Here is a 22,723-nt window from a genome sequence, read left to right on the forward strand (position 1 = left end):
TGCAGAGAATTGATTATAGAGGTGATAGAAAAGGCTAAGGAGTCAACCAGAGGTCATTGAGAGAAGCCAGAGATTGGTAACAATAAGAAACTGCTTCCAGACCTAGATTGGAGGGAAAACAACAGGAAGGCTGAAGGATCACTCAGTGGAGACTAAAACCTTGATAGGTCTTTTCGATGGCAACTGGAGTCACTGAAGATACATAATCACTTAAAGATGATGCCACTTAAAGCCAGACAACAGGGGAGAAATACCCTGGTTTCTCCCTTATTTCCCCTCTCCAATCTCCTGTGAAGTGCCGGTCATTGGCCAAAGCCCCCAGAAACCAGGTTTATGACGCCTGAGAAACGCAGCTTGCAGGAGACCACATGTCACACAGAGCTGAGCCCAAGGGAAGGGCAATGAATGGATCTACAGGAGATTCTCTAATCAACAGGAATGCTTATATTATTGCCTGACCACAGGAAAGTCAGTCTTGTAGAGTCCCTTTCTTCAAGAAATTTCTAGAATGTCCCCCAGGGGTGTTTACATGCACTAATTAATCGGCCTTGATCATTGTCACTGTGGCGACAGGTTAGAGGACTCAGGCCCCAGCAGTTCATAGTAGTTTCACTTCAAGCTATAACTCTCCTTCAGAGGCCATGGCTGCTATGCAGCCATGTCTCTGGAGCTGGAACTCTGCAAGGCCCGCACGCTGATGGAATAAGAACGCAGCAGAGCTGAGATAATACCACCATTCTTTACAATCAGAGGTCCACATTACTAATTTCAAGAAATGAAAAGGAACACATTCTTTTTGTTTTTAACCAAAAGAAGAGAAGGTCCCAGAACTAGCCTGAGTGAATCCTAAAGCATTACAGCATAGCGGTAAAGCGTGGTCCATTCCCATATGTCATTTTCTCCCAGAGCGTACAACTTATGCTAAGGCTGACTAGTGGCAAATGAATTTTCCTACCACTCACCAAACCACTGATGGAACTATGACCTTCCTTTAATGTTTAGGGCTTTTGTGTGCTTCACGTTTTTTTCACTTATGGTGTGTTCCCTTAGAGGTCCCCGATGACCTTTTCTATGATATGGCCTTAGTCAGAGCCCCCCAACTTATTAGACATGCTTGTACGTGAGTGAAACTCCAAAACTAAAACCTTGGGTAGGGCTTAAATATTTTCCCAGGAGGCTGCTTAACCCCATTGTAAATTGGTAGAAGCAAGAGTTAATGGAGTGGGGATGACCACATCCACTAGCCAGAGTACCTGGGCCTCTCAGCTCCTTCCCAAATGAGTTACCTTACTCTGCTGACGGTTCACACTAGAGGGAATCTAGAGGTTTCACTTAACCGTGTCAATTTAAATTTGAGAAAACTGAAGTTCAGAAACACAAAATGATTTGCCTGAGGCACAACTTTAGGTAGTGAGATGTGAAAAGTCACCCAAATAAGCCAGAGAAGACACAAACTAAGGGAGAGTCAGCAGTAGGCCAAAGCAGATGAGTGGGATCCTGGAAAAGAAAATAAGCCCAGGGAGAAAGTAGCTTAATTTAAAGAAATAAAGTAAGAAAAATCAAAAGATTACATCTATATGTATGTATGTATCTGCTCACCTACCTACCTACCTACCTACCTACCTACTTACCTACTTAAATTTAGGCTGTGATAAAGGAACTCTATTCTCTTCAAGAACCGTACCATGTCTCTTCTTAATTCCTCTCTTCTTGAGTTGTGGAATTACTCAATTCATATTTTCCCAAACTAAACAAAAAACTCACAACGTATATTGAGATAATAACATTGACTGAGGGTCTACTGTGTTTAGTAGAGCAGAACACAAAGCAAGAGAGACAGGCTTCCCTCCTGCATTTAGGAAAGAGATAACGTCATCACTGTGGCTCCTTTCCTACCCACAGAGGTGGTTTCACCTGGTGCAAGCCATCTTGCCTCCCCGAGTCTGTTTCCCCATCTCTAGAATGTGATTAACTACATTAGCTCCATGAGTCCCCGTCTGTCTCAGGGAAATGCTGCTAGAATCGTGTTGATCTTGAGACGATTTTTAATTCTTCGGATTGATGTGGGAATACCAAAGGAAAACGAGATGAGTTGTGGAAATACAGATGATTATTGTTTTGTAGGCGTAGAGTTTTAATAATCAGAAAATAAAAACGATAGAAAACCTGCTCTTATTGGGTTTAAGTTAATAATCATCTCCCCCCCCCCCCAGTCTTCTTTGAGCTCAAATCCAATTATAGATAGAGGGGTTTAAAATTTTTTTTTGATTCGTACTAGTACAACTGCATTGAAGAACAAAGCTTGGACTTGAGGCCAGTGTAGGCTTCTGGACACTTCGCCCTCACCCTTCACACACTCCAAGACCTCAGACCTGCAGAAAAGACACTCACCCCACTAGGTGCTGGAGGATCCTGGCTTGCCTTTGAATGCGGAGGGTCCTATTAACAGAGACAACACAGGGAGGCCACAAAGTGCCTACAACCCTTCACACGTCAACTCCACCTAACAGCAGACTGCTAGAGGCCCAAGCTCACCATCACACCAAACAGATAATACCACCCTTTCTTTTATGGAAATGGCCCAGGAAAAGAGAACACACACACACACACACACACACACACACACACACACGGTTCCTCTTACCTCACACGGGCTGGAAATGTCTATTTTATTGGCCAGGAATCGAGGGAGAGGATGGTGCCTCCATAGGTCCTCACTGTCCCAGTGACCCTGGCAGAAAGGGACAAGGTAGCAGCGTGCAGCATGCTACTGACAGCTGTGTCCCTGCAGCTTCCTAGACGGGGCACCTGCGTGAATAGTTGACTGAAGCAATGGCAGTGATGTTTGTGGCTCCCTCGGCCTATGCTGACCCCACTGGATGAAGAGGGAGCTATAAAATCAGGCAGAAAAAAACCCAGTTGACCAAGTAGCCCATGTGTAGAGACTATTCATTTCCTCTATGGTTAACTGGAATTTGGGGTTTGGAAATAAAGTCTTTTTTTTCCCCTTTTGATAGATAAGAGGGTGGATCTTCACAATATTCAAGAGGAAGCAGCTGCATATTTTGGCAACCATTTAGAGGAAAAGAGTGAATATATGCAATATTACTGCAAACGTATAAGGGAGAAATTTGAGTAGACAGCCAAGAAAAAAAGCGAGGAGTGGAGAACAGTAAATTTAGGAGATCTCCATATGATGTGGTTTCCTCAAAGATGGTGTATTAAAAAAAAAAAAAAAAAAAAAAGGAGCAAGGAGAGAGGGTTAGAAGCAAAGGCTTGGAACAGTGAGCACCAAATTGAGGAAAAACTTTCCTGAGAGACACTTAAAAAGTAATCACAGAAGCAAGTTCAAGACCCAGAAAGGGCAGTTTGTCTGGAGCTTGAAATGGAAAGAATCACAACGAGATTCCCCTACTATATCAAACTCTCACTGGACCGAGAAATCTGCTGTGCTAATAGCTCTGAACCAATTGCTTTGCATGAGATCTGGGCTAATCTAAATGACTTTGTCAAATTTCAATTTCCCATTTTAAACGCAGAACAAATAATGACTTCGAGGTGTATACAGCATTAGAGCTATTCAGTTAACTCCTTGCCAAGAAGCCAAGTTAAGTGTATACGCTCGGGAGCTTTCTCGTAAGATTGATTCTGAGAAAGGCTGGATTAGCCACTTTCTGTAACACACCTTTCCTGCTCTGCCCTTCTCACCTTCAGTGTGCACTTTTCTTCATCTCATAGCTCATTCCTGGAGAATGCTGGGTCATCATTCCATTCTTCTCCCTTATCTGGCATATCTACTGATGGACTCGGTGTGGCTACAGAGAATTCATTGTTGATATAAATTTAAAGTTTCTGCGACTTTAGATGACTCTCTGTTTTACGCCTAACCTGACTTCTTATCATGCTTGGATAAAAAGTGTGCCGTTCTTATATAATCAAGTGGTATATTTTGCTGAAAGCAACCCTGAAAACTGGCTTAGGGATCTAACATTTAAATCAAATAAAATCCCAGCTGATAAAAGTGACAATCATTAAAGGGTATTAACATTGAACTACGACCGAGTAAGGGGTCATTTAATCAAGACGTAAGTATCTGAATTTCTCAGTGGTACCATCTGAAACAGATCTTCCTCTGCTAATCAGCCAAGTGGAGGGATGGAGAGAAGCGTTGGTCAAAATATTGTGGACTGTCTTCTGGAATCAGTGGAAAGAAGCTCAACTGTAAATGAGAGTCTTCTAAATTCCACAGCCTTTGCCAGCTGATTTTATAAACTTCATCTCACAGTGACATTGGTATCACTACTTTCATTTTAAAGGCATGTAAACAAAATCAAAGAGTTTATGTCACTCACTCAGATTCACACCGCTGTTACATGGCAAATCCAGACTCCATGCTCTGGGCTATTTGACTCTGAGTTCACTGCTATTCCATTCTTCAGAAGTGAGTTCTTAGAGTTGTCCTACGGGATTCTTTTTCCTCTTCGGGCCACAGCCCTGGGTCTTATCTCAGGGGGACTCCCAGAGAGAAGTCAACACCACTGAGAGAACAGATTCCTCTGTGGACCTGGAAGAACTCGATTCGGTCCAGTGGAGAACACGTCTAAGACACTATGATAGGTGTCGGGACAGGGAGGAGAGAACCTGGAATAGAAATACAAATAGAAGTATGACATGTCTTCAACGCTTTGCAACAGTTTTTCTTGCTATGAAGTCTTTTCTGCATCTGCCTTCCTGGATTGACTTCTCCCACTTGAGGCCCTCACTAGACCAGGGACATCCTCCACCTTTGCACCTCTCATGTTTCATTCCACTTGGAGCCTGTTTTACAAAGGAGAACTCAGCAGTTGCCCCCCCTTAAAAGGTCTGGAGGAGAGGAGAAATTTGTAAACGAAGCTAACACTTATTTTTCTCCCTACATTTGACTGTCCGCTCCTTGAGGGCCGGGAATGCATCTGTACTGAGTGTTTAGCACAGGGTCTGGGGCATAATGAAGTTCAGAGTGAATCACTACATGAACGACTTGGGTAATGCAGTCTAGTAGTGGAGAGAAATACTTAAACGACTCAGTAAGAAACCAGACAGGTCAAATTCAACTGACTAAGGGCCAATTCAACTGATAAGATTTTTCCAAATAGGGGTTTGCAGCTGAAATAAAAGAATCATCCTAAAACACACCGACAGACATTGAAACACTGATGAGAAGAATCCATAAAATGTGCAGTGTAACATCTTTCACCTTTTTCAAGGTATCTTCTAAACACATCTGCAGACACCATAATTTATTCTGCCCGCCATTCTCCAACTGCAAACTACAGGGGAAGGTGTGCAATGTTCACTGTAACAATATTTGTTTTCTGATCTGTTCCCCTCAGCTCATCTTCCATTATCTGTTTCACACGCTATGAGACTACATATGGGACATGCCTCATAAAAGGGCATAAACACCTTCTTTTATTCACAGTAAGGTGAATGGCTGCTATTTGTCGAGTACCTATGATGGCTGAGGCACCCACTAGATTCCTGACAGACTGATTTTATTTCATCTTCACAAATATCTTGATGAAGTGACTGTTAGGTTTCCACACTTCACAGATGAGATTTCTGGGACCAAGTTAAGTAATTTACCCCCAAATTCCATGGTAACAGGAGGCAGAGTAAAGATGTGAATTTTGATTTGTCTGACTTCAGAGTCAGACTTAAACACCCATCTAAGCTCAGCAGCCTTAGACTTCCTTTGCAGGAAACAAGGATATCAAACACCACTCAACTTCTTCATTTCCAGAGAAAAAGCACCCTCCTCATAACGGGTCCTGCTGTTCTGAGCTGCTGTGAGAGGGTAAAGTTGCAACTTTGACATGGCATGCTAGCCCAGCTCGACTGCCTTAAGGAACTATTGGCCATGATACAGCTGGGGAAAAAGTTGGGGCTGAAATGAAGTCACACTTTATTTTGCGGGGTCGTTTTCTGCATCAGAGAAAGGGGTCTTAACACATTTCGTACCAGCAACACAACAGGTCCCCAGTAATCTCAGGAGGAAGCATTTCCCTTTCCCACAGTTGCAAATTCTCTACTCAAATGCAGGCTTGTAAATAATTAGAATAACTAGAGTCAAATGCAGAGCCTCTAGAGAGGGAATTCATAAACACTGTGCAAAGTAGTTTATAAATGTCATGTTATGATTTCTTAAAATGGGTTAGGCAGGTGTTTATCCACGCTTTTTTAGAGACCAAAATGATTTCACATTCTCAACTCTTTCTCCTGTGAACTAGAAATGGTTGCAGGCTATCTCTAAAGGAGAAACTGAATACACATACGCACATGCGTGTTAGGGCTGGAGGAGGCTCAGAGCTCAGCTTGCCTGGCCATCATCCAGCTGAGGCCAGGGGAGCCGGTGATTGCCCTCAGGACACATCCTGGGCGCATCAGTAGCCGAGCCCAGCCTGAAACCCATGCCTGTCTGTTCTCAGCGTAGGATGACTTTTATAACACCCGAGGGGAAGCAATGTTCATTCAGGGAGAGCAAGAGTCAGAATGTCATGTAATGACTTGGAAGGCTCATACCAAGTCAATATGCACCAATATTTTTTTAAGCAAATATAAGGACTTTTACATAAATAATACAGATTGATTTTTTAATAGATAATAAAAAAAAAGAATGGATGGGAAAAAATGAAACAATCATCTTATCACCCAGAGACAGTCGCTTATTGAACCTGGGTAGCAATGCCTCTGGATGTTTCTATGCTCACATGTGCTTAGAAATTGATTCTTTTATACACATGAGACCACACTATAAACACTGTCCGATAATTAGCTTAGTAGCATATTTCAAACATCTTTCCAAGCGGATGTATCTTCATCTATGTTATTTTTATAGCTGACTAGCATTCCATGGCATGGCTCCTCCATAATTTATTAAACTGGTTCCCTAATGTGAGACTTCAACTATTTTTTTTCTTTCACTAATAGAAGCGATGGAAACATGGTGTGATAACTGGATGGGCTCGGCCCCCTTCCAGTGGTGTTTCCTTAGACCTGTGTCAGGACGGACAAACTACTAACTTCTCCAAACTTTTTCCTCAAGGAGCAGTCACGCTTCTCACAGGGGTTGTTTGGTATCTTACGGGAGGGGGTGCGCATAGGAAGTGCTTAACACGTTAGTTGCTTTCCTCATTACCATTTAGTTGGATGGTGTTATTAGTAACAAGTCTCCCACAAAAATTTTTGCTAAATTTTTGTGCCCGCCCTTAATTATTTCCTGAGACTACGTCTTAGAAATTGTATCCTGAAATCACAAAATATTTCTAGATATTTCACATTTATTGCCAAGTTGCCCTCTTAAGACTATGCCAGGTTGCTGTCCCCTGAAGAGAAACCAGTGTGCTCATTATGTCATACATTCTCCACAACGGGCATTATGATTCTTTTGAAATCATCGTTGCCAAATTGAGTATTGATAAAGAGTTGCCATTATTGTTTGAATGTTATTTCTTTGCGTGTCAAGATGGTCAACCTGTTAAGAAGGTCAACCGGTTCCATCCGTGTTTTGGCCATTTACATCCCTCCCTCCTCCCCTTCCTCCTTCTCTTTGGACTTGTCTCTGGCACAATCTTCTCTCTCTGAGATTGTTCATAAAGTCCATTTAGCAGCTGCTTTAGTCCTTTGGGTAAAAAAAAAATCCTCTAGATTACATAAGCACCATGAGGTCAGGGATGGAGACTGTCTTCTTGGCTGTTCTCATTCTCCATAGTGCCTGGTTGGGAAATGGCCCCAGGAAACATTGATGGAATGACTGATTGATTGAATGGATGATGGATGATGGGTGGGAGACTATAAGAATGGTCCCCTAGAATCAATATTGTGTACCTACCAAGTGAAGGCACTGGGCTCTGGGGAAAAAAAAAAAAAAAAAAAACACATGAGGAACTTAGAGGGAGGAACAGGGTGTGCTGTCCCCGTCCTCGGGAACAGGAGTTCCTTCAGTTCTTGCAGATGTTACAGGAGCCGGGCAGGTCAGTATTGTGGTAACACAGCCACCACCAAGGGTGAGGGAGCATGATCTTGTTTTTTCTTTTTAATTTTTTTAATGTTTATTCCTGAGAAGGGGGGGGAGGGGGGCGGGTACAGAACATGAGCGGGGGAGGGGCAGAGTGAGAGAGGGAGACAGAATCCGAAACAGGCTCCACGCTCTGAGCTGTCAGCACAGAGCCCCACATGGGGCTCGAACTCAGGAGCCTTGAGATCATGACCTGAGCCAAAGTCGCACTTAACTGGGTGAGCCACCCAGGTGCCACGAGGGAGCTTGATCTTAAAGAGGGCAGTCACTTCTCAGCTCTAGTCAATTGCTGCCAGAGCAAAAACATGGGCTTGGAGCTGGCAGCATCTATCTGGGACGGGATGTGAAATCACACCGTTGGTTTACTTTTCAAACATTATGTAGGTCCAACAAAAGGTTAGCTGGCCCATCCGGGAGTTCTGCTCGGGAAGCAGTCAGCTCCTAGGAAACAAAACGGCTACACTGCAAATGAGGGGCGCAGGTGGTAAAGTGCAAGGGCACGAGGGAGGGAGTACTGCTCGCGGGGCGGGAAGCAGCTGCAGACAGAGGTGAGGCATGAACCTCATTTTGCAGGGCGGCGTTCAGATAGACCGAAAGGGCCATTTGAATGAACACTGAATGCATTTCTCGATCTTTCAATTGCAAAGAACTGGTGTGTGGGGCGTAAAGGCAGAGCCCGGGCAGAGTGCCTTAAGTGAAGTGGATATAGAATCCACCGTGAATATAGGACCTGGCGGATTCAGCAAGACGTTAGAGAGCTAGTTTGGGGAAGATGGCAAGCCCACGTCTCCACCAGACGGAGTCCCCTCCGGCGTCCACGGCATTACAGATACAGCTCTTACCCTGCCTTGTCCCTACTGCAGCGACCCAGGACACCACCAGTCTTGGACCCCCGCTAGCAGGTGTGCATGGCAACCCTAACTAGCTTCACAAAAACCAGGAGACTCAGTAGCCTGACATTGCAGAATGTACCCTGGCAGACTCCCGTTTTTCAAGCCGCTGCCCATCCTTTTTCTCTTTAAACAGCAGACTCATGTATGATGTTCTATTTTTCCATCTGAAAACGCTCCAGCCGAACACTTGGGCGGTTACCATGGCAACTATCAGGTAGCATCGTCTTGTGCCTGAAGCTGAGACTGCCTGCAAGAAAGCCAATGCGGTAGTATATTGTTTCTTCCTGGACTAATCTTTTCCACTGTAGCCTATAGTGTTCCCATAATATATTCGATCAGAAGCTTGAGTGGTTTATTGAATTTAATGTGCCATGGCTCTCCTTCGACTGAGCAATCCATTCAGTGGTCGGCCTTTATTTTGAATCTTCCACTTGGCAATAAAAAGTGCAGGGCCTACTGTGGTGCATGTTTTGTGATTTCTAAGGTTCTAAGAAAGCAAATGGGTTTGCACACACAAACAGACTCTGTCTTTTTTAATCTCACACTAGTTGAGGAATTATTCATCTTATTTTGACTGGACCCGAGTGGGCTATTTGCCAAACATCTGATTTCTAGATATTGTATATATCACCAGGGGAGAGCTAATACATTTCTGTGATTAGTGAACACTGTAAGGAGGCATGGAGCAAAAGCCAGCTGGCTCAGCCAGACAGTGGCCATCAATCCTAAACCCTCCAAGGTGCCCCCCTCCACCTATACCCTTATAGAGTGTCCATGCCCCCCAGCCTCCCTGGGCGAGAGACGTAAGCTAAGCAGAGGATGGGGGTATGTTTACCGTGGAAAGGGGCAACCCAGCAGGACACCATGAGTGGTAGTGTTCTTTGGGATCAAGAGGATGAGACACTCGACTGTTTCACAAAGTTTCAGAGTAGACTAGACACGGGGAGAGAGTAGGGGATTTTAAAGGAGCTGTTATACACCTGTGCATGCACCTTTGCATGTCTGAGAGAAGCGTGGGTGGACACTGGAATCCTTTTGTGGGCTATGCTTCTTCGACCGTGAAACAACTTGGGATAGGGCTGGACCGCATAGGTCATAGCTTAGTACGCACTAACAATTTGTTCTTTGGGACGTTAACGTTGCCTAATAATTTAATTAATACTCATACCAAACCACTGACTAGTTATAAAATATTTAGCATTAGGCTTCTGGGTTTTGATTTTTTTTTTTTTTTAAATCAGACCTTAGGCACACACTCATCATTGGCCCAAGCATGCCCTTCTTTGGTAATTGAAAAATCTACACGTTGGTTTACTTGCTAATACCTTGTGGACACCCATGAACCCATCATCCTCTATTCACAGTTCTAGATGTTGTAGGAGGTACAAAGAGGAGGAAAATGTGTCGCTTCTTCCAAAAAGCCTCTAATTTGGTGCGATAGGCTGATGATGGGCTCCCAAAGATATGTTCGAATCCTGCCCCTTAGAACATGTGAATATCACCTTAGTTTGAAACAGGGCCTTTGCAGATGTGGTTAAAGTAAGGATCTAGTAACGAGCAGATTATCCTGGATCCTCTGGCTGGACCCTGAATGCCATCAAAAGTGTCCTTATAAGAAAGAGACAGAGAGCGGACTCACCCAGACAGAAGAGAAGACACTCTGAAGACAGGGGCAGAGATTCAAGTGATGTGGCCGCAAGCCAATGAACACCCAGAAAATCCAGCAGGCATCAGAAGCTGGAAGAGGCATGGGATAGAGTCTCCCCTAGAGCCGCCAGTGGGAATGCAGCCCTGCTTAACAGTTGACTTCAGACTTCTGGTCTCCAGATCTGTGAGATAATACATTTCTGTTGTCTGAAGCCACCAAGTTCATGGTAATTTGTTACGGCAGCCCTAGGAACCTAATACATTTGGTGTGATGGCGAGGCACGCACACAAGCAGCAGCAACCAGAAAAGCCAGCACTTACTAAACACCTTCTCTACGCTAAGCATTTTACCTGCATCCTCTCTTTTCACTCTCCAAACGAATGGAGTCCCTGTCAAGCAGGGACTGTAATGCCCTCCATTTTGTATCTGAGCTGATTGAGCCTCAGTATCTTAGAAAACTTTCCCAGAGTCCTACACCTAATTAGTGGCATTCAGGGAATTCAAACCCGGGATTCCCCGCTGCTATCCGAAAGCAGAACACCCCCGTGAAAACTTTCATCCGCCAAAATGGTGTAAGCTGAAAAGTATCCTCTGCTTCCTGAAAGTTCCTGTTAGGCCACGTGGTTGAAAGAAAGCCAAAAGGATTTTTGCTTTTACGAAAACAGCCTTAACTGTACTAATGTAGGTTTTTGTAAAGGGGAAGTGACAAATTGCAGACTCTTTGCGCGGGTGGGTGAGGGACGCTTGTACTGAGCACTGACAAGTGCACCCTCTAACTCAGAATTGAAACACATGCACACCTGAACTCTAACGTGCAGCTCAGCCATAAGTGCCGAAATGAACATAGCTTCCTTCTAGATTTCCTAGTAGAAAAATTCTAGAGAGCTTAATAGAAGCTTCATTTTTCTCTGCACGCTCGGTCTTTATTTCACTGGTATTCTAAGCCACACCTCATCTGTCTAATAAGAAAATTGCTATGTTTGCCTAGCAAAAAATGTGCAGAATGCCTTCAGGAAACGTGGGGTAGACGAGTTTTGCTGAAGCAGAGCCGTTTGCATCAGAGAGTCCCAAGGGAGGCAAACAGAATTTTGGTGCGAGCCAGATTGCAAGAGGACAAAGGAAGTCTGATCTAAGGGATCCGGACTTGATTCCGTCATCAGAAGTCGGTGGGGGTGACTGTGAAAAGACAATCAGCCTAGTAAGTAGGGGTCATTGGTGGCTTTGAACTTAACAGAGTCTGGGGTGAGGATGATGGTAGACTGCAGGTGCTTAAGGAAGAAGAGGGCATGTGGACGTGGAAGCAGATGGGACAAAGTCCTCATTGGAGGTGTCGGGCAGTGGAATAAAGGTGACAAACAGTGAGAGAGGGGGTAGGTGGGTGTCTGGGCACCAGCAGGTCAAGTCTCTTCCCTGTAGGAGAGACTCAGTGGGTGTGGGGCTGAAGGAGACTGGGAAGGAGGGCAGGCATTTTTTTAATTGAAGTATAGTTGACACACAATGTCCCATTAATTTCAGGTATGTGACATAGTGATTCCACAAGTTTATACTTTACGCTGTGTTCCCTACAAGGGTAGCTACCGTCTGTCACCATACAACACCATTGTAGTACCATTGACTCTATTCCCTATGCTGTACCTTTCGTCCTCGTGAATTACTCATTTCGTAAGTAGAAGCCTATACCTCCCGCCCCCCTTCAACCCATTTTGCCCATCCCTCCACTCCCTCCCCTCGGAAGCCAGTGATTTTTGTAAAGCCCCGGAGTAAAAGCAGGGGCCCTTCCTAGATTCCAAAGCAAGTGGATTAAACTGAGTTCAGTAATTCTCAGAGGGCTCCAGGGAGGCGCTGGAGTGTATGAACTCCTTCGAGAATCTGAAGTCCAATCTCAGACACACCAATGCTGTGATAACGTCTGTTCTTTAGTTTTTGCACGAATCACCACCTTCACTTCAAAATAGTCTGCTAATATTTAAAGTGGCGGAGAAAAGAAATTCCGTTTCCTTCTCGCCCCGGCCCAGCTCTGGTCCTGTGATGCCCAGCACAGAAGCCTTGTTTAATAAGTGTGAGCTGAAGGAATGAAGGGTGTCTACAGCACGACTCTACCATATAAGTTCCATGACCTTGGGCAAGTTAGCTAAGCTAGTTTCCTGATCGCTAAGGTGCAGATAATAATATCCCAGTCGCAGAATCATTGTGAGCATTAACGGAGATAATGAGTGTAAAACATATAGCGTGGCAGCTGACACATAATAGAGAAACTACCAAGTTGTTGAAACCACGTTTTGCAAAGCCATGTAACAGAGCTGTCAAGACAGAAACTGTGAATCGAGCTCACTTGACTTCCAATTCAGTTCAGCTGCTTACTGTCTGGATGACTGTGGACGGTTTACTTATCCTCGCTAAAGCCAGTCTTTCATTTGTAAAATGTGGACAATAATATTTACTTTATTAGGGATGTTTTGAGGAATTAGTGAGCTACTTTACGTAGAGCTGGACTCTCCCTTCCTTTACATTAATATTTTAAAATTTGCATAATATTTCACTTTGAGTGGAAAAAGAACATTGAAATTTCCAATAAAAATCATTTGGATGCTCTCTCTTCTTTTTCCAAATGAACGATGCTGTGCTTTCTTCCCTATTTTCCCTAATTTAAAAGACAAGGCGTTATGCACTGAAAAAAATCTTTTAATGTGTATTTATTTTTGAGAGTGAGTACACGCAAGTGGGTGAGGGGCAGAGAGGGAGACAGAGGATCTGAAGTTCTGTGCTGTCAGTGCAAAGCCCCATGTGGGGCTCGAACCCACAAACTGTGAGATCAGGACCTGAGCCGAAGTCGGATGCTCAACCGAGGAGCCCCTCAGGCATCCCACACTGATAAACTTAATATCATTCCTTCCCTAGATTAAAAATGTCCCCAGGGGCGCCTGGGTGGCTCAGTCGGTTGAGCATCCGACTTCAGCTCAGGTCACGATCTCGCGGTCCGCGAGTTCGAGCCCCGTGTCGGGCTCTGGGTTGATGGCTCAGAGCCTGGAGCCTGCTTCCGATTCTGTGTCTCCCTCTCTCTCTGCCCCTCCCCCGTTCGTGCTGTGTCTCTCTCTGTCTCAAAAATAAATAAACGTTAAAAAAATAAAAATAAAAATAAAATAAAAAATGTCCCCAGCCTCTCTATTCTGAATGGGGTGGAACTTTACAAATTTACATATAGACATAAGAACATGATATTCCGTAATGTTCCTTATTCTACTCTCTCTGTGGTTGGTTTCAATACTTCAAGGTATATAAAACTAACAAGGTTCACACTTTCTATCCCCCAGATGATGTGAGACAAATGGGAAGGATAGCAAGTAAGATCTGAGAAGATTTTGGAATGTAGATTCTCACGGTTCACACAGCCTCTGAGTGCCAGCCCATAATATCACTTCTAGATGATTATTGAAGACATGAACATGAAAATATAACAATTAGATATGACACTTCAGGGTCTAAAATCCCACAAGGTTCTGCTTGATTAAAAATGGTCCATGTGGAAACTTTCAAAACCTGAAATTAGTTTCAATATATGAGGAACTCTTCTCACACAGACTAATAATGGACAAACGAGCTTGCTACCAGGCCTTGGAAATAGTCAAAGGAAGCACAGTGAATCAACGCTCTAAGTAATAAATTCAAAACAGCCATGTGTTCCAACTTTTACTCCATAGAGTGCATAATGATTGCGTGTCCATTTAAACCAAGGTTCCTGACATATAGGGGTTCGAGTTGCAACGGGGGAGACAGACGTGGAAACATTCAACATAGGTGCTATAATAGAGTGGGTCTTGAGCAGTGGGTCTTGAGGGTGCCCAGTTTGTGGAGAACAAAGCCCTGAAGCTGGATTGACAGATTTAGCAAAATATTGAATTATTTGGTCTTAATTCACTGGCTGCAGAATGAAAAAGACAGTTGGTAGAGCTCCATTTTCAACGAAATATGAAGCTCAAATTTCACATTCTTCCTTTTTAAGGTATCTGTCTCTTCTGCCTCTGATAGGAAAGTGAGGTCTTGGTGCCATGATGCATTGAAAACTTGAAAAAGAGGAAACACACACAACCTATTGTTTATGTGACCTATGTGCTATCAAAATACTGATTTGTGTGGTGAATTGTTGTTCCATTTCTTTCTCATTGACTTGGTAGGTAGGTACACTGGGTACAAACTAAGTGAACCCAGAAACAGCAAAAGGCCCCAAGAAGATAAATCTATCAAGAATTATGAGGGGCGCCTGGGTGGCGCAGTCGGTTAAGCGTCCGACTTCAGCCAGGTCACGATCTCGCGGTCCGTGAGTTCGAGCCCCGCATCAGGCTCTGGGCCGATGGCTCGGAGCCTGGAGCCTGTTTCCGATTCTGTGTCTCCCTCTCTCTCTGCCCCTCCCCCGTTCATGCTCTGTCTCTCTCTGTCCCAAAAATAAATAAAAAACGTTGGAAAAAAAAATTAAAAAAAAAAAAAGAATTATGAGAAGACTGATGTTACTAGAAAAGAGAGAAGAGTCAGTTGAATGTAAATTTCAAAGCTGTCTTTATCATGCCTTAAAAAATTCCAGGTTTCAACGTATTTTTAAAGTCTTTGAATTGAGAAGCTCAGAAATTGGTGCTAGTCCTGCCTCTGACTTTTTCTAGGTCTGTCCTACCTCTGGATAGGTCACCACCACCGGTGTCGGCTCCCTAAGCCTCTAAAACGAGGGGTTTGTATACCCAGAACTCTTTTGGACCTAAGTAAGAGAAATTCAATTCAAACTGGTTTCATTTTTTCAAAGGGGGAACTTCATTGGTTTCGGTCACTGAAAAAGGTACACCAACTTCAGGCATAGCTGCATCTAGGAGCTTTGAATTATGTCACCGGGACACTGTACCTCTCCATCTATTAGCTCTAATGAGCTCTAATTTTTATTGTGCTGGCTTCATCCTCGTGCACGTTCTCCCTCTGTGATGACAAAATTGCTCCTCACATCTTCAGCTTTTTTCCTAAACACGTAAAGCCCAGCAAAAAAAAAAAAAAAAAAAAAAAAAAAAGAGTTTCTCCTTCACCGTAATCCCAGGAAAAGTCCCAGAATTGAGTTTCATTGGATTTAATTGACTTCAGGCACATCCTTAAACCACTCACCTTGTGAATGGGGAATACAGTGTTTCAAACTGGTCGGGCCTGGGTAAGATGGAGCCACAGGTAGAGTCAGTACCAGGTCCGAGAGCGAGGGAAGACTGATTTCCAAAGGAAAGCCAAGAATCGGCTACAGAATAAAGGGGAAATGGAGTTTGGAGGCCCCTAAACAACAGATGTCCACTGTAGGATGAAACATATTGCCTGTAAAGCCCCTTCTAACCCCGGAACCTACCTCTTGAAACCTACCTCTTTCCTTTATTAGGTAAGGAAATTGTCACCAAGAAAGGCCCGGTGATTTGCCCGTCTCACAGTTAGTTAATGACAGAAACCGAACCTCTGGTCTCGTAAGCTGCAGTCATGTATCCCACGTATTTTTCAAGGGTTCCGACTCCAGGATCACAACGGACAGAACACCAAGCGGTTCATAGAGTGTGATCTCTGCCACTCCGGGAGAGCATCGCGTTGAAGGTCACTCCTTGTCTTGCTTCTGAAGATGCCATTAGGGACTGCTGATAACTGATCGCAGGTGCGCCGAGAACCTCTGCATCGCCTCATGCGATTGGTTGACTCCACTTCAAACGTGCTATATACATCGCACCTGTTTCCAGTCCAGCTGAACACGCTTTGCGTTCTCATTTTTAACGTCTTAGAAGAACAAGCTCGTGGTTACCATAGCAACTGTCCGGCGGCGACTTCTGCTTGGAGATGAGAATGCCAACAACAATACTGCTTCTTTTTCTTGATCTAGACTAGCCTTGCGGGTGGGCCCAGGCACGGGTGATTTTCTCTTATAAGCTTCTCAGATGATAATGTACGGCCAGTGTTAGGAGATCTGATACAGCCTTTTAAATTCTTATTAAGACTGGTCTGGCCAAGAGTTCAGCCAGTTCATTCAATCTCATGCCTCCTGTTTCACTTCCGAACTTCCCATAAGTGCCTACCTGGTGACTTATTTAAAACCCTCTTCTCAAAGGAAAGGATCTGGTCCACTCTGGCACAGTATGTGATTTCTGGCTTTCCGAGGTGCAAACTCATGAATATTCTTAATTAGAACTGGGGTTTCTCCATCTCTTTCAAATTGGGCTATGCTGGAACTTAATTGCAGCAAGGGACTAGGGACATCTGGCAGGTCTAACAGCCATGATCTGTGGTTCTGAATATACCATAAGAATTATCAGCAGAGTAGTGCGTCACTGCTGTTGCTGATATGCTGTGGAGATGTGGAGGAAGAAGGAAGCAAGGCAAATAATGACCTCTCAATTAAGTTTTCCAAAAGGCCCAGATGATTAACTGCCTACAGGCAAAATTTACTCCTCAATTGAAAACATAAGCAACAACATAAAACAGGAACACCTGCCATCCCAATAACTTAGGGATGGTGAAAAGAAACATTCCATTTTTTTAAATTAGCGCATGCCCAACGTGCGGCAGCTCTTTTCCAAATGATTTTATGTTCCTTCCTTCATTAGTGTGAAGCTTGAAATAAGGTCTATTCAGTTTCATACTATGGACTTGATTTCTGTCAAAACACTGTACTGGTTATGACCTAGGCAGTGATAGACATCTTTGAGGGAATGTGGCTCGGTATTTAAAACGTGGTCCTTGAAAATTGAGTGAGAAATATTTAGTAGGGAACTTCTGCTGCCTTATTTTTGAGCTCTTAACAGAATAAATTTAAATTTTGTGATTGAAAATCATGTGGACCATTTTGGTAAATAATAATACAGAATGTATTCAGTAGATATTTATGGAGCGTATCCTGTTTGCAAACTCTTTAGATGCGATAAGGGATATAAAGATGACTGTTCTTGGTATGTTTACAATCCATATGAGGAAATGAGGGAGACGTTAATCACTACAATGCTAGGCCGTATGTGATAAAGTAGGATAGCGTTTTGAACGTGGCAGGGAGAGAAAGTCACATAAAAGGAGCAATAGAACAAAAATTCCTAAGGGACAGTGGGGACAGAGTGGGTGGGAGACAAGACTCACTGGGTGTCTAACCGTATGAGAAGCGGGTTACAGATTCTTTTCCACACACGTTATCACCTTTAATTCTTGCAACAACCCCACGAGTTTATGCGCAGATAATTTCCAGATAAATAGACTCAAATTCTGAAATCCTAACTCATTTTCCCCAGATCACTCAAGCAGTAATATTCACACTCATGGAAAAATGATCAGCTCAGTTCGACCACCCCAAAAGAGGAAAAGAGGCTGGAATGTAGTCAAAGAAAGCAAGATCACACAGGGCTGGAAAGTCAGGCCGACAAGTTCAAAGTCAACTCCACAGGTAATGTGAATCATTCGCAGCCTGACCTAAATCTCAGCCAGTTTGCCTGTGTCAGGAGAGCGATGACAGGAGTCTGATGCCACCCTTGTGACGGTTCAAAGCCCTCCTACGTTTCCCATGCTTTCTCACACTCATTTCCTCTCACTTCCCGATGGCTCCGTGCTCCTGTGCCCTGCACATTTGTGTAGACATGATGCCCAGCTCCATAGGTTCTCCCCAAGGCCACTAGTTCCAAATATTTCATAAGCTTGGCGGCTTTCTAAAAGTGAATGGGGGTCATGAAACAAGACACATCAAGAAGAGAGATATCTATGACCCCGGGCCCATTCCTTCTATTTCCCAGTCCCTGCTTTTTGACTTTCTACTCCTTTTCCTTGTGACACAGGCAAGATGCTGCTCGTATTCATCTGTTTCAGGGAAGTTGCACCCACACCCTTGAGTGGGTCCTTGGTGCTTGTCTTCAGCAACCCCTCCCCGCCCCCCTCCCTGTGCGCTATTTCTTCTAAACAAATGCAGAGTTCTCCTCGGCAGGAGTTCTAGTAGATAGATGGACGGGATCCTGAGAGCCTGAAAGCGGGGAGACATGTACTCAAGGCCATCGCCCAGGCGCAGCACAAGCCTATACGGACTTTACCCAGATGTTGGCAGTAAGGGCGGAAGAATAAAGGGCAAACATGAGACACGAGGAAGGCGAAACTCTATTTCAAGTGACAGGAAGAACTTTTCTATTTCGTAGATTCGTTTGCACCATGAAAACTACCTAAGTTCTTAATGAGGTTTATGGTATTTTTTTTTTCTTTCCCATCAAATGCTTTAGTTCTATCTAAGTTTTGGACATAAGGCAGTATTCTCTCTAGTTATAAAATAGAAAATCAGCAGGTGGTCTCAGAAAGGAATTTTCCTAACAGGCTGTACACTTTGTCAGAGAAAATTTTTCATGCCACTAGATCTTTTTTAAAATCATGATTTACTTTCCAGATATTTCCACCTTTATTTCCATTTTGCTTGCTTTGAAACACAGTAGATTAACTAGAGCACGCGGTTGTCTAGGATCGGCTGAGCAGCACAGAACACTGACACAGTGAGAGAGCGGAATGTGAGTCATTTGTCTTCTCTGCAAGCACACACAAATGATCCTTTCCTGCCATATGTTCCAGAGAGTTCTTTTATTTCCCTTCAGGTATTTGACCCCCTATTGAATAGAGGCATTGATCAAAGTGGAAGCTGTAAAGTGACTGATAGAACAGCTTTAGTTCTCAGTAAATCAAATGTTAAAAAAGAATCAAAAGTTAAATTCTTGATGTTTAATTCCTGTTCCTGAGCCTGGCTTATGTGGACATGAGGATATTGCTTAACAGTCTTGTGCTTCTGGTCTTTCTTTCTTTCTTTCTTTCTTTCTTTCTTTCTTTCTTTCTTTCTTTCCTTCTTTCTTTCTTTCCTTCTCTCTTTCTAGAATAGACACAGCCAAGAAATTCTACAACAAGAATTTTTTTTGACTTGTACTGACCTTAGAGATGAGACTCCTTAAGTAAAAGATGGTAATTTGAAATAAAGCTCCTTGTGTCTATTTCCAAAGAATTATGACTTGGAAGGTTCATGTGAGGTGAAGGAGAACAAGAAGAAATAGGCATCGAGTTGAGATGCTGTGCCAAACATCTGGAGGAGAGAATGAGAGCATTATGGGAAAACAGATGGAGGGAAGCTCGGCCAGATAAAATTAAAGGAAAAGCCGCTCAACATCTGATTAGCTAAGAGAATTCTATGTAAAAGGAAAATATCTATAAAACCTGTACTTTAAATTGTCTCTTGACATAAAAACACTTTCAAAAATTAGAGTTCTTATCAGGCTTGAGATTTACTTTGAACGTTTTAATTTACTAATTACTCTGTGCATTGTCTTGTTTTGTTTTTTAATTAGAAACACGACCCTAACTGATAACCAAAAGGCTTATAGATAAAGACCTACACTAAAAATTATTTCTCTGCTATTTTCATTAACCCACTGAAATTCTGCTTGAAAAACCAGGGTCTAAATTAAGCATTTGTGGGTGTGAGTTAAATGTTTGTATTTATCAAGAGAAGCTGATAACACCTCTTTGGAAATTGGCTTTACCTCTGCAAGAAAGAGCTTACTGTTGCGTATGAACATTTTATCCATCAGTTATGTTGAGTACAGAGGCTGAGGGTTCAGAAGCTTTGCAGAGGTCCATGAAAATGTCTAAGATCTGATCTTAAAAATTCATTGGGTCCAAATTAAAACACTAAACTCTGAATAAAAACAAATAATTACATCAAGAATATATATTATCGAAAGCAAAATCACAAAGACGGTTTCAGATTCTTACAAGAGAATATTGTACCATTTGTAATGTGACAGATGGGACATGAGGGCTCTATAATAGGGACACCCAGGTCCTACAGAGGCCGTGGAATAGCCTTGCTAGTGGGGAGAAGCATCCTTCCAAGAGAGCACACACACCCTTATGTTAAGCATTTCTTTTGTAGCCCAAGGGAAAAATCATCTTTTCCTTTAACATCCAGAGGAAACGGTTTGAGTCACTAATTCAGGACCCAGGAGATGTAGAACATACTCCTCATGACTCTGTGGTATTCTCCTGGAGTCTATTGCTACCCTAGTTAGCTCCTGCCCAGACTTCCTGCCTCTTCTGACTTCTTGATCCTTGCTTACTTTCCCTTGTCCTGTGAGTCCTCTCCTCTTTCCATGCTATGTGCAGCCACCTTTCTCCTCATTTCTTCCAAAACACACCGCCAACAAAAAGCCATTGTTCACAACAGACTTTTTTGAATGCTTGGGTATAAGGAAGAGGGACCAGCACCTCATGGAATAACAAACAACTCAAAATTGAATACAAGGGAATAGTGTTCTTATAGTTCCTTATCCATCCCCCAAGGGGAAGTTTCCTATCAGCACTTTCCTGCCTTGCATGCTGGCCCGCCACCATATTTCCGGGTCCCCTCTCCCTAGCAAGATTCCCATTTTCCAACTCTCCTCTCCTAGCTCTCAAGAACCCCTGCCTACCAATAAAAAGTGAACATTCCTGTCACAAACCATCTAGCTTGTGTACTTTCTTTTGCATACCTAGTGATGCCCCTGATTGCACTTTCCTAGCAAATATACATTTTGCCCTTAAATTCTGTTACATCCTTGAAATGTGGACACTGCTAAGTAACTTTCTTTCTTTTTCTTTCTTTCTTTCTTTCTTTCTTTCTTTCTTTCTTTCTTTCTTTCCTTCTTGATAGTAATCTTTACCTTTCTATGACTTCTAAAGAAGACCCACGTGCTCAAAATAACAAAAGGCATAGGTTTCAGTAAACCTTCTTTCCCCTGAATAATTACTTTCTGACTTTTTTTTTCTTTTTTCTTTTCTTTTCTTTCTTTTTTTTTTTTTTTTTTTGACAAGGCTTTGAGAAAGAGTTCTTGGAGATTCAAGTACTTTGTTGATTAACAGAAAAGACAGTACAAAGAGCCATGAGACCCAGCTTTTGCTTCCATGGATCAACATATTTCAATTCAAAATACTGACTGAGTCCAGGGTAGGGAATTTAGGAAAGAATTATGTACAAACAACCATCATTAGAAGAGTTAAATAGAAAGAGACAAACATAGGAATGATAAGCCAACAGAGGCCCCAGGGAGAAGGTAATGTGTGAGTTAAGCCTTGAAGAAGTAGGATCACATCCTGGGAATGCTGGGGCACCATTTTCTTCAGTTTCATTTGACTCTGGACATTGTGACTGAAAATGTGCCCTAAGAAGTCCATTTTGTCTGGATGACATACTTGAAAGGAGAAAACCACAATGTTCATTTACTTCACAAATAAAGACAACATTCACTTATTTTCACCGAGTTTGCTAAGCTATTAACGGACTCAAGATACTCTTTGATTCTGACTCGGGCTCAGTGCACTATTTTTCCCCATTTAGCCAGCGATGATCATTTCAACTTGCTGTGGACAAGCACGACGCTAGGAGACAGGAACAGACATGGAAGAACACACAGTAAGACATGGCCTCTCTGATCACCGAGTGAGGAATAATACGGCTACAGAGAGAGAACTGCAAAACGATGTAGTAAATGGCATCATGGGAATGGTCAGGGATAGCCATGGGCACAAAGGGTGATCGACTCTCCCCAGGGATGTTGGGGATGGTTCTAAGCGGGGGTAACACCTGAGCCCCTTCTCCAAGGCTGAGAGGAGATCACCAGGCAGCAAGGAGGAGGAGAACATTCCAGGGAGGGAGGTAGATGGTGCAAAGGGGGAGAGCACAGGGAGGGGCCCAGAGTTGAAACGGCACAGAAGGGGAGCTGGAGAAACTGTGCCATGTGCTTTGGATGCTCATGATTAAAACAGGTCCTAAGGGATCCTGTGCATGCCACTGAGAGGAGGAGGACGAGGGTTGGTCAAGGACAAGGGGGCCAAAGATGTGGGGACATAGACTGAATGAGCAGGGACTCTGCCCACACCCAACCCTACTCCTACGGAGCAGAGCTGCTTCAGTGTTTTATATATTGGGATGCCATATTATACTTCATTTGGGGAAGAAAAGGGAAATTAAAGCTTAAAAAACAGATGACAATGAAAAGCAGGAAAATGGCAATTGTAGATTTGTGATTTAGAAAGACAACTTCACCATCAGTTACAAAGTAGATTGGAAGACGTGGAGACCATGAAGGGGTT

The 22,723-nt window shown here is 43.3% G+C and overlaps 1 long non-coding RNA gene across 2 annotated transcripts; it reads left to right on the forward strand.

Annotated features, from left to right (window-relative positions):
- Positions 1–9,153: 9,153 nt before the first annotated feature.
- LOC131492847 (uncharacterized) lies at positions 9,154–22,261 on the forward strand. Of its 2 annotated transcripts, none has more exons than XR_009252312.1 (3): positions 9,154–9,215; positions 17,872–18,023; positions 21,446–22,261. It is a non-coding gene; the product is annotated as an uncharacterized LOC131492847 (long non-coding RNA). The 2 variants fall into 2 exon arrangements; XR_009252313.1 differs by lacking the exon at positions 9,154–9,215 and adding an exon at positions 15,978–16,753.
- Positions 22,262–22,723: the final 462 nt, after the last annotated feature.

This window comes from Neofelis nebulosa, chromosome 2 (genome assembly GCF_028018385.1).
Source record: "Neofelis nebulosa isolate mNeoNeb1 chromosome 2, mNeoNeb1.pri, whole genome shotgun sequence".
Taxonomy (NCBI): domain Eukaryota; kingdom Metazoa; phylum Chordata; class Mammalia; order Carnivora; family Felidae; genus Neofelis; species Neofelis nebulosa.